At 44.6% G+C, this 13,172-nt stretch overlaps 1 protein-coding gene and 1 long non-coding RNA gene across 9 annotated transcripts in view; both read right to left on the bottom strand.

The window, feature by feature from the left end:
* LOC111266472 (ras-related protein Rap-2b) overlaps positions 1-13,172 on the bottom strand; it is a 65,324-nt gene that overhangs the window by 37,812 nt on the left and 14,340 nt on the right. The gene's annotated exons all lie outside the window — the stretch shown is intronic.
* On the bottom strand, positions 6,693-10,787 carry LOC147752680 (uncharacterized). Its single transcript, XR_015313452.1, has 2 exons — positions 8,791-10,787; positions 6,693-8,459 (listed from the first exon to the last, which is right to left on the bottom strand). It is a non-coding gene; the product is annotated as an uncharacterized LOC147752680 (long non-coding RNA).

The following is a 13,172-nucleotide window of genomic DNA, read 5'->3' as shown; positions in this document are numbered from 1 at the left end:
ATAATTTTATGAATAAAATCCTGTCCATACAATAGAGGTCCATTTTGGCTCAGAATTGGCCTGCAGAATCGTTTCATTGTCATCCCATAGCTGCATCTATCGATTACGATAGTTCACTGAAGTTTGTCATATTAAGTAACATTTTTGTTCAAATTATCTGTAATAAAAAAACAACAACAGCAACAACAATTGCACGTCAAACCACAGTTTTCGTAGAACGTATGTAACGTGCTTATCTTAGTTAGACAAATTAATCCAGTTATAGGGCACAGATCACGATAACGTTTAGGGCGGGTTTCACAGTCCACTGTAGAAACCTAATAGTTTTCAAGCTGATGTAGCAAACTTACGGTATTGTGTACGTTTTTAAAGTTTGTTCCCCTTATATATAGACAAAGACAAAAAAAAGTAGTTCAACTTATCAGTATTCTCAAATCCTGCTTGCATAAAATCAACGATCTGAACTGGTAAAATCATACATGCTCCCCACAAGGCAAATATGACGTGTCATGCTGCTAGGGCATTTTGGACGTTAGATTTTAGATTCTGGCCGTTCTCTGGCAGAAGTCCTTTCGGTTGTTGTTTATGTGGCTAGTTTCGACAATAATGTATCGAACTATCTTGATCACAATACGAAGATAATTATCCCTGTTATTACTTAATTCCCTGTCGTGACGAGGCCACGCTCATGTTTGCTCTCTTCGAGCTTATATCACGAGTGATCTTATGATGAGCCGAGCCAGTAGAGTCATATTTTTTTACCGTCCATTTTTCGTTAACTAGATATGTTCCCCGCATTAATTTGACATTTTCTCATATAAATTAGTTTGGTAATGTGACACGCAGATTTTTGCAAGCTTCATCACCCTCGGGTGGTGTTTTGTGCCAGATGATTTAAACCCTATGGAAACGAGGACCCTGTTAGTGTCCCCTGAGGTAAAACCTAATTTGGTCATTGAGGCCTAGCATGTGATGTCTCATCCTGAATAAACAGATTATAAATATTGGATCATATAATAGATCATCTAACAGATTATATCAGATATTATAGATCGCTCAGCCATAATGCTGCGGATAAACGGAAACTATCAGAAGCATCAAAAAAAAAATTTTCAGACGTCTCATCTATAGACAAGCCGTCATCGTCGCTAACACGCTGATGAGACACTTTTGCCCATTTCACAACCCCTAATTACAACGATTTATTTATTCTATATATTTAGCTGATCTCAAGCCAAACGGACAATAGTAGGAGATACCCTTTATAATAAATAATCGAAATCGCTTTTATAAACGAGCTACTATTTCATAAAGGCTGATGTGCCTGTTGAAGCTCACAGTTCTCCTATTCTCGGCTTAAATACAGCATGCACTCGAATGATCACGAGAAACAAAAATTCTTATTTCTGAGGCATAAATCCGACCACAATTAATTCAGGCTCTTCAATCGCTGTTAGGATTTTTGAAACACTTTATATATATATAGATTTGAGCAGGCCCATGCTTTTTATGGCGCCTTCTGGCTCTTTTTACGCTGACTACGCATTAACAGAAAATCATCATAAGAGTGTCCTTGTGGCCCAAGTTCCATTTCGCACAAGTTTAAGGCTTTGCCATTAAACCACGTAGACATGCATGCTACTTGGGGTGTATTTCGTTCTGTTCTGAAATCTGTTAAGGCCCAGATATCAAACCGTGGACGGCGAGATAGATAATTGTAGTTCTCATTGTTTACAGCGGAGATAAAACGGGATTCGGTTTCATCTTCGCTCTACGAACTGCGTCTTTTCGGTATATGTAAATAAAGGCATTAGAGTTAAGACTTCGTAGAGACGTTAGGGGCAAACAGACCACTTGTTTCTGCGGTAGCGATTCATAGAACGGAACGTGGCCAATATTGTCTTGATCAGAGTCGTACTTCTCTATATGATTTAGGTTTGTACATGCAGCTGCGTGTCTACACTTTCATTGAATAAAATCAATGAGCCCAACGATAGGTAGAGTGGGGCAAACTCAGGGCCAATATTCCTAGGCCTATGAAGCTCGAGTGTGTAAATCGACTCTTAAATGCATTGTCGGCTTTTTCACTGCTCCATTAATCATTAATCTGAATGCTTACCGTATCACGGGTTTATACGTTTATACGATATGTTTTCGGTTACGATGTTGCACAATTTGAAAAGATAGAACAGAGGGTGGACGTGATAACTTAAATTAGTGAACGAGCAAGCTTACTACGCAACCATGGCACCGACGCCAAAGGTGAGAGCAAAATAAAAATTCTTACTATAAATATGTGATAGTACGGCGTGACGCTCCGGCGGTATTCTGAGCGGTTTCGTTATAATCCTCATGACGAGTTATTGTTGTTGTTGTTGTTGTTTCTGACGTTCCGTGTGATGCTACTATCGTTGCCACAATGGTACAAGGCTGCCCTTGTATATATATATATCCCCCCTATATATACCATAAATCTACATGAACAGATGTGTGTGTAATTGGGTTACTCTTGATAGATCAAGCGATCCTGAACAGACATAGTTCAGGAATGCTCCTAAACGTAGTGAGTGGGTAACGACATCAGTTATGGCCAAGGAAAAATAGCAACAGCTTGGAAGAAGGTGACGAACGATAACTTCCAAACGGAAAGACCGTCAGCGGACCATCGACTTGTCGATGCGACTTTAGGGGCTGTCACCGATTTTGACATTTAGAGAAAAACACTCGCAAATTCGCTATTACAAATGATGTCATGCGATGTATATGAATGTCACATGGCCGCGAGTGGGGCAAAAAACTTACCGTCCCCCCATCTGAAGGTAAAGCAGCGAATCCGACGTTTTTTTTTAAACTTTGAAAATGTTTGCGGTTCGGATGAAGAACGACCGATTGAACGGGAAGGGTGGAGGGGCGAGATAAAATCAATGTATGTTACGCATACTGCCGGTAAGACTGCATCTGACGTATATCATATCTAACTAGGGAATTAGATTTGGATGAGCGCTAAATCGAGGAGAAGATTGATGCTTCCCTAACAGTGGAATACACCAATGCTATAGCAATAGCTGGAAGCCTTTGTTCAATTTGCATCACCGTCTAAGATTGTCATTTATCTGAACGTCATTGATGCCTCAAACAGCCTTTATTTGCGGGTTCGGTTGCTGTTCGAGTTTACCCTAAAGAAAAGCCTAAGATATCGTCGGATATACACTGTCAGGAGTAGAAACAAGCCTACAAATATTCGTCAATCGATGTACCTTCAAACTATAGTATTACGGTACACTGTTAGAGCCCTTTGCGCTTGTCACGTCCCAGATACGACTGTCGCTGGTGGTTTGCGGTACGCTAGCCTAGGCAGTATAGCAAAGACGAATCATACTTCCAAGCCAATAAATTCACTTGATCGTAAGTAACATTAGCGATGACATAAATTAATCGACTGTTTTTACAGTTGTGTCACTAGGTGTGATTACGTAACGCTTGATTTGCTCCAGTTGATAAATAAATAGACAGATCATTTGAATGTATAATAAGATGGACTGCTCTTACACGAACTTAATTTTTTTGCCACTCATCCCTTGGGGTAATTGGCATAAGACAGTGATCCTTTGTCAAACAACTGTACGCTACGAACTTGCTCATTTTTCTATGAAAAAATGTAAATTCTTCGATTTTAACTTCGAAATTCAAACCCATTCCTTGACTGGCATTGTGCAAGCTTCCTCGTTCTCACTTTGTAAATGGAACACCTTCAAACGCTCATAACAGTTACAGATTGCGTTGCGATTATTGCAAGGGATTTAGGGATTTTATCCGACCTGGGATTTATCCTTCGGTACGTATCCTGTCTTATAAAACGAGCTTCTGCTGCAACGCAATATCGAATAAAGGCAACAATGGCCATTCAAGCCACCCAACAGCTTTCCTGTTTCAGAAAAGCGAAAGGGCTCAGCAGATTTCGGTGTTTGACCCTTCAGTTCGAAAACTCTGAGGATATAATGAAGTATGTGACGGATTTTCCGACTATAGATAGTTCTTCTAAGCACAGCAAGCGATGAAGGAGGATGGGTCAATTTTCAACGGTAGCAATCATTGCTACCTACTGGGAAAGGCTATCACCTACCGCAACAGAACTAGCAGCTAGGACAAACGTCCTATTCTAACCGTGGCCGCTGCCATCGGTAGAAAATGAACAGGTAAATATATTACATGCAGTAATACGGAACTGCAAATCGGCCAAAAGGCATACATATGAAAAAAGCTTCAAATTATTGCCTGTCTTCTGTTGAAAATAAGCACCTGTTGACAGACTAACGTAGTCAGAGACGTACTTCTAGACTTCAACGAGCGTGAATGGGCACCCCAGAACACCGATATCAGCCGCTAGTGTAAAAGTGGTCGTTGTCAGTTACTACAACGCTAACTCTTTATTGGTCGCCAGCCGCTGCTGGTGTTACCGATGTAGCAGCAGATGGTTGAACTTCAGCAGTAGACGAAAGCCAGACTAAGGCCATCAATGAGCGGCGAAATCTGCAAGAGGGCAATCGCGTCAGTTGGAACTTTCAACAATTAGTCGAAGCGAAGAAATTCTTGTTTTATTTTTCTGCCGAAAAAGATGAAGTCGGTATCTGCTGTTCGTCTCAGCGTGTCCCACAATGCCCTTATTCGTTTAATTTTAACCGTTCGTTCCTTTGCCCTCTTAGTCTCTGCGCGGTCTGCCCTTCCATGAAGCAGCACCAGCAGCTGCTGCAGCAACAGCACCGTCACTTCCACTAATAACATATCGCCACCTCTGAGCGGTCGGTTTTCTTGCGCATACCGTCGCTTTCTTCGTATAACACAATTTCTTTCTTCCCACACAATAAACTGCATGAGCAGCACACAGCCAGCCACAACATTAGAACGAGCGTCAACATCAACCTCATTAGGCGTCTTATAATGGTCCCATCAATACTAGCAGCAGCAGCAGCAGCAGCAGCACTAGAAATGGCACCATTATTACCGCTAACACTGGGACGACGGCGGTGATAATAAGTTTCTCTCGTGGATTTGACTCGTCTGTTGCGCGAGGGGCGGAGGGCAGCAACAAGCTCAGTAGGGCGCGTGCGCATGCGAGACAAAAAGCCAAATCAACTACGAAGTAAAATGAGACAGCGAAAAATTACGATGATGATGATGATGATGATGATGATGATAGGCGTACGCAGAGACGGCGGCGGCGGCAACAACAACTGCCCCAGCAGCATCAGAATCCCCAGTGCTATTACCTGCGATAATCTGTAGTCGGGGATACACAACCATAGTTGCTCAGACATTTCAGCCAGCTAAACTAAACAGCTTTGTTTGTAGCTTATAACTGCTTAGACGAAGCGAGGCGCTGTAACGGTGTAACTCGATGTTAACACCGCGTCAACAAGTCCATCTATCTTCTACAATATGATCTGCGTCCGACAAGCAACGCCAGTTTACGGCTGCTGCCCGTGCTGACGCCGAGAGAAACGAAGGGGAGGCGGGGGAGAATCGCCTCCGCACGCAGATTTCAAGAAGGGCCCCCGGCCCCCCAGCCGGCAAAGCGAAGAGAGCTACATTCGACCCGGAACAACGGCTAACAGGGTTGCCGGATGTGGTCTGGCTATGCCTGTGTATGCCGCACAAACAATATGAACACATTGACGCGTTGTTGTTGCTCTGGCTGTTCTGCGGCCGGCTATTGGCTTTTTCGATTGTACTTAACGTTACCGTATATATCTACTACCGATACTTTGTGTCCTTGCAAACTGAACGAGATATTCTTCACAGTCGTCACTGATAAAGGCAAATAAATCTCACAGAGAAGGTCTTTTCTAATTACTTAGTAAGCGCAAAGGACGCTGGTTTAGTAGATTTATGTGAATTCGTCTAATTTGGTAACTTTGCCAATTTAATACTCTGACACGGTGCCACTGACGCTTTAAAGGCACCGACGCTATCGACTATCACGACGCAAGCGCCTCATAACTGTAATGGTATAATTTTGACAAATGGTAGCCAGTCCAAATTCCACCGCAGGAATAATTTGTGCGCATAAATAGGGTTAATAAAAGACCCGACTAACGTATCGAGAATACCTACCGACGATTTTCAAATCGTGGCGGGTATTCACCATTATTCGGATACCATCATCCGTTGCGCGCCAAGAATTGAGTCGCAGAATAGGATGCTACTTGATCGAAGAATGAAACGCTGACAATGCAATCAGCCATAGACGTCATGGCTCGTAATTCTGTCCAGTTTTACATGGAGCTTTGCGTAACCTGTGCTCTAGTGAGTGACAAAGGATGCAATGCAACACCGCGATGGCTGTCGAAATTAACTGCTGTTTTAATTTGGTCAGTATTTCCTTGTTTATCAAGATAACACGGCACGGCAGTGTGGCACGAACACCGGAGCAGGCGTACACCTATCGGGCCTTGACTTGACCATCATTGACGACCATAACGCCGTCACAGATAGCAACAGAAGCAGCAGAAGTAGTTATAGTCAAGCAACGTCATTTGGTTCATCGAAACGGCGGTTGAATGGAACAAACATCAATAGTACAGGCACACACATAGGCGCGCGCTCGTACGCACGACTAGATGCCGGTTCGTGACCATCAGGAAATTTGCCATAACAATAATTAATTCGTGACGAACGCACAAATCAAGCCGTCTCTCTCTCTCTCTCTCTCTCTCGCTCCCCCTCTCTCTGAGTTACCTAACCGAGAGGGTACAAAATGTAGGTTGGTCAAAGGTTGCCTGAGAATGATGCTCTTGTTCAGGGCCGAGACGGCAAACCATCGTATCCATATACACACACCCATATGCACAGCACAGTAGCTGAATTCGCAGAAGCGAACGGCAAACTGAAAAGAATTGGCAGCAGAAAAGGCACACGACCGTACCTAGATCTATGATATAACTAGGCAATTATTATTGATATAATTTTGCAAGTGGACGAATAGGGTTGCTTAACACATTTGTGACATATGGACGAACACACAAACGTGACGGATGTCAACAAACATTCACCACTTATTGATCTTCGCGTGTATACGACAGTTGCTATAGTGAACCCAGTTAAAACAGAAACTTTTTATTAAGACCAACTCAGCTCATTCCACAGGCGCATCTATGGATATATGATCTAATCAGCTATTTTATTTACATGCTTCATCTGTGTCACAGGATACGGATTAGTATTTGATGATGGCACCTAGTAGAAATTGATTCACGTCACCAGTCTTTGCGTGACCCTTCTTTAGTTACGGTGCTCTTAACGAAGTGGTTCCGTTGCCATTACGGTCACGCTCTCCTATGCAGAGAATCAATAATACTATTTACTACAATAATCACATCCATGTCATCACGTGAAAGGCATCGCCCTTTAGCCTTCTATCTCTACCACCTCCGTTTACTTCGCTTTGACCCAGATCGACGGCGGCAGAACAGAAGCGCCGACTGAACGATCGGCCGATCGACAAGCCGGCTATCCTGCCGTTTTGCCTGAAAGCCATACAGCCAGTTATCGCGCGACTGCGGTGTAGCCACTGATATCGCTGAACGCGACGGCGACGACGACGACGACGACGACGACGGCGACGGCGACGACCACGACGACGGCGACGGCGACGACGACGACGACCACGACGACGACGACGACGACGGCGACGGCGACGGCGACGACGACGACGACGACGACGACGACGACCACGACGACGACGACGACGACCACGACGACGACGACGACAAGCAAGTTCACAAAATACCAACCACGCAGAAGATGCTACCACGACAGCGTTAACGCCACAACAATAACAACAGCAGAGGCGCCGAAGAATTGCCGCCGGCAAAGGAAAAAAAAACGATGAATTCTGACGGATTCCTGTTCTTCTGAAAGTTGTTGGTGCCGCTGCTGCGTTGTTCGGCCATTGGCTGGATCGGCGGTGCCTGGAGCGGCCCGTTCCCTCTAAGCGAGCAGAGTGGCCAAGAAGCGATCGGAGTCTGTCGCCATCATTGGCACCCCTCCCTAAAGAGACGCGGCAATGGCCGCGTCGTCTCCTAGTAGACGAAGCTGCAGTATTGATGACGGCAGTAGCAAACAGAGCGGTATTGGTTGGTAGGCGACGCGTTTTTACAGCTCCGGCTTTTGCTCTTTCGAACAGGGAGACACCGGGCCGGCCTATTGAAGATTAAACGAGAATCATCACAACAGCCGCAGCGATATTTCGATCGCGTTCGTTCTCCTCAGCGTTGGAATCAATTTAGATGGATGGCAATCTGCCGTGTCATTCGCTTTTCACCGGCAGATAAAATGAAGATTAAGTTCAATGCGGCCTAAGGTTCGATCCCGTGTCGCACAGCGAACGATCGATCGTTCACTTGAACTAGTCGATAGTAAACCGGAAGGATGGCGGTAGATGCTACTGCTCGACTTGTTACCTTTATCGATTAATATTTGTTATATATATAATAAAATTCAATATATACGAATAGAAGTATTGACGGCTCAATGCGATATCGACGCGGGTCTAACTCTCTATAAGCATTAACAAAACAGGAATATACATCGTGTTGGACCATTCTACGTGGTAGAGCGTGTGGTAATAGTGGTAAAAGCAAGCCGAAAACAATGGGTGATACGTCGTTTATCATGCGCTAAATTAAGTTGCGCAATTGGTCTAGAATCGAACTGGACTAACTCTAGCAGTACTACTCGTCATTATAGAATACTTTTGAATATCTGCCTTTGAACGCTATTCCCGTTGCCTACCTATGGCTGAGTTTTCCTAGCTAACTGTCGATGAAGAATCTTTAAACTTCATTGAGCTCGTTGACTTCAGTTTCAAGCGCTTCGACGTCACTTGCCTTCCCCTGACAACAATAACAGCACCAAGTAAGTCGAACCCCATACTCGACTACTTTTCGTTATCACATCCTCTCGCGGAATCTAATCCAGTATAGTACATCCAATAGCTAAGTAGCCAAGCGTTTTATACGATGAAAATCAATCGCATCGTCGTGTCCTGTGTAATGGTCTCGCTGGACCTCGATAGTTTTTTCGACCAACTCCAACGGTTCAAAGCCCGAAACAGAGACGGAACGATCGTAGCCGTCATCCTCGACATCATCACCACTACCACCGTTCTTATCATCAACACCAACAACAGCGACGGCTGTCAGCCGGTTCATTTGCCTATACATTCACCATCTTGAAACTGCTACGGTTATTAGAGCATAGGCAGGCAGCATGGATACGAAACAACGTGCAGCGTCGGCGCGCGCTGTCAAGAGCTATTTAATCCGCCTGCTAGCGAGTCCTGCCCTGTATCGGCGCCATTTACGTCCACGTACATTGCCCGTACCCGGCAGCCAAAAGATGTCTCCGATTACCTTCCACAGTCACAACAACGGTGACCAACAATTGCGGCAGCCATGGCCGCCGGCAAGGAGACGAGGACAAGCACACGAGGATCACCCTAGAAACGTCTCGCAGCGACACGATTTTGCACAGCCAAAGTAATTCACAGAGATGCTCGTAGCGGAGTGGGCATGTCCCTCGGTGCGGGACGTGACACGGTTTAAGCATCATTATCATTAAATCAATGTTCTTTTTTTGCTGTCGTTAAGAATGAATGAAATATGAAACACAGGCCTCGATGTAATGCCGTCTCTCTGTATTTTACAGAGATATGGAGAGAAAATCGCCTCCACTTGACGAAACACAATCGAAAAGCATGTATGTAAGTATACGTGTGCGTTCGCCATGTTTGCGCGCCCCAAGAATTAGCAGGTAGCAACAAGCTGCTAATCGGCCTGGTCATGGCAAAGTAGTACATGTGTTCTCAAATTAATAACTGTATGACCAACGACAGTGGTAAGAAAAGATGGCGGAGCTGCACTGCCCCTACGCCCCTATAACTGCGAGTCGATTCTCTGTGAATAGCTAATACTGGGAAAGTAGTATCACTGGTTATAGGAGCAGCGGAAATAGATGGAGACAAAGAAAAAGCCAACGATATTTGTCTTGCGTCCTTTATGTTGCATTTAAATACTGTCAGCGAAGCGTCTGTAATTGTCGTGTTGTGCTAGCCTGTACATTGAGCCAGAAGAGGCAAATCATGCGTCTAGCTATTTTCGGGCCTGTGTAAACCAAGTTTGCATGCGAGCATGCAGCGACTGGCTCTAATAGTCTCCCTCTATATCGTGCAATTGCCCCTATCAGTGCGCTTTTCTTTCTCAACAATTTCTTATTGCTCTTGCTTATATCTACTGTGTGAACGAGTTCTAGAAGCCATCTGCTTTTTAGGTATAACATCAACGATTAGAACTAGTAGGTTCAGCCGGGGTAAACTTATCTCTAGCAGTCCTAGTAAATCTCGAACACTGATACTGTTAGCAATATTTTCACTACAGCGGCAATCGGTCGAATGGCGAACTCTTGTTAGCGGAGCTCAGTCTAGATTTTCGTCGACTCGACATTGTAATAGTAAATAGAAGCCTTTCTCGTGAATCACCGCTTGTTTGTAATTGTTGGCTTAATCCGTGCCCCTTTCAAGATGGCGACGTAACACGAGCCATCGCTACGAACAGGGGGCACCAAAACAGCGATTCCGACCATAACACGAGCAACATCGCCAAGAGAACAAGTTAATGCGCGATCTTGCTACAAGCGCGCGGACGTATACGAATACGTATCGGTGCCTTCTCGATCGTAGCATAGCCTTTTGTGAACATGGCTAACTGGCCTTACTGGCTATAGGTCAGCTAGGTTTTTCCAGCTAAATCTGCTAATAATAACAACAGCAGCAGCACTAGCAAAAATGGCTTGATCGCAGTCTGCATGCAACGCCTTCCCGTTTCTGAAAACGAGAACCTGCACTTCCGGACGAACGACGTCTCTCTGTTGCCGGGCAGGCAGACGTCATTCGAGTGACTAAGCGACCGACCGTTGTGCTGATGTCGTCTGTGTCGTTACCGTCAACGACACCCGGCCCAAGTCGTTGCGGACGGTTGTCGTTCGACCGAACATTTAACAGCATCAAAAAGGACACGAGAGGAATATCATATATAAGACCTTCGTAGGCGTCCGTACCTGGCTACAAGATGCGGCACCTCGCAATGGTTCGATTACGTTAGACTAGAAGGTCATTCCAGAAAGAAGGCCTTGCTAGCCACTACAACATTGAAACAGCAGTGGAGAACAGCGAAAATAGTACACAGATAGATATGTATGTATATATATATATATATTATAAAGGACAAATATGACAAAGAAAGAAACTGATGATTTTCTCCGCTTTCAAAAAACTCCTGCATGCGAAGCATGAACATTTGCGCGTATGCGCTCTGTTCGTGCACTGAAAGACCCGAAAGGCGGAGTCGCATGTGAAGTGGTTCGCTATCGCATCTTCTAATGCCATCAGAGAAATGCTCCAAGGGCAGTGTTGGCGAGGCGTAGCACTCTCGGCAGTGGTTATAGTTACGAATTGTACAAATCAGAGGAAAAACGACCGCCGTTCTAATGTTGTATGGAAGCTGAACCGAGTGTAGCGCATTGTTCGCTAGGCGCATTGCAGGGGCTTGGTCACACTCGTAACAAAAGAAAAACTCTATGCCTATGTCTTACTCTATTCGTAACTAAAAGCAATGCTAGTTTAATTACGTTTCGCATTATTTACAACCGCCACTGATTGTTATGGTGTATGTCGATCGAACCGCCAACACGCGGCAGGCGCACAAAAGCTGCCGATTAAACGTCTGAATAAAAAAGACCGTCAATACTCGGGCGAACGAGAGGAACCGGAATTGGTCCTTCAATTTGTGTCGTACTGTCCATTTGTATGGTCAATCTACTTTCCAAACAATAGTCACAATAACATTTCTCTCCCTTAAAACCTGAGCGTTGTCCACTTTCTTCGATCAGCCACTGCAGCACCGCGCACGCCGATGACAGAGGGGAACACACACATGGAAAAAGAAGTCCTATAAAAGCGAATGTATCGGATCTAGAAAGGGACAGGCAAAATTAAATTCGCTCATTTACAGAAAACAGCAGGCAGATTGAAAGTGTACTTGTGCATTAGCCACTTTAGTCGTTGAGAGTTGACCGTTCGAGAACGGAGTGCCGCCCGCCTTCGTTGTGCCATAATAGTGGACCGACACGGCAGACTTGCCAGGGTATCGTTCACTCGGCTTCTTTATTCAATATAACGTCAGCGTTAAGGTCCAATGTTGAAAGCGTTTTTATCGCCAATCGATGCAGTACTTCTCAGAAGTGTTGACGCGTACGTAATATTCCAGCTTAGCGTACAACTAACTGTACGCGCTTGGACGTGATCTTCACATTGTTAGAACTGGGTGCGCCAAAAGCACATAGAAAAGATGGCGTGTCTACAAGCAGGCTATCATATTAGCTCGCTTAAGAGAATAGACTAGAGTCTATAACGCTTAGCTTGATGCATTGCTCGACAAAGTACGCCCTATATATATATATTGTACGAGCCGCAAGGGCTGCCGTACCAATTCGCTGTACCACGACTCGTAGCCTTGCGGGCCCTTGCCTTCATTTGTTGTTAATAATTTTCATCAACGAATCCTTGTTCTCTTTATTATGCTGTTGTTATTGTTTATAACGATAGAAATGTTCGGTGTTTTCTAGTTGCTCTTTGTATAAGATCGTCTTTTAGTTAGTTAGCTTGTGTAACAGGCACTTGCCTAATGCGTCACCTATATATAGTCACAAGGTACAGATCATAAACCTGTGTGACGTTTTGTCAAATCGTATTTACGTCCGTACGCGCGCGATAGTAACGACATCATCAAAAGATGTTATTAATTTTTTAGGGTAGGTTGCATAACTCGTCGCACCGATGACAAAATTTGCCTTAGGCTGTGGCCACTGTAATTCTTAGTTAACAGAGCATCGAGTAGGCCATTTCGATCTCATCATCATATAATTGTTTCAATACACTAAATGCAACGACGATCCCCGTGTTCCTATAGGGAGTCCATCATGGTCATTGACCCTTATCTTTTCTAACCATAGGGTGTTTTTGACAGCTCCATTTCGGCCGCAACAATCGCGTGTGCAGCGGACCGCTTATGAAAGAGGTTTCCGTGCTGCTGCCGCTGTCTCTCATCGTCGAGTATTTT

The sequence above is a fragment of the Varroa jacobsoni genome, unplaced genomic scaffold, assembly GCF_002532875.2.
Source record: "Varroa jacobsoni isolate VJ856 unplaced genomic scaffold, vjacob_1.0 scaffold_1086, whole genome shotgun sequence".
Taxonomy (NCBI): Eukaryota; Metazoa; Arthropoda; class Arachnida; order Mesostigmata; family Varroidae; genus Varroa; species Varroa jacobsoni.
Note: the sequence above shows the minus strand (reverse complement) of the source record. Positions and strands in the feature narration are given on the sequence as shown.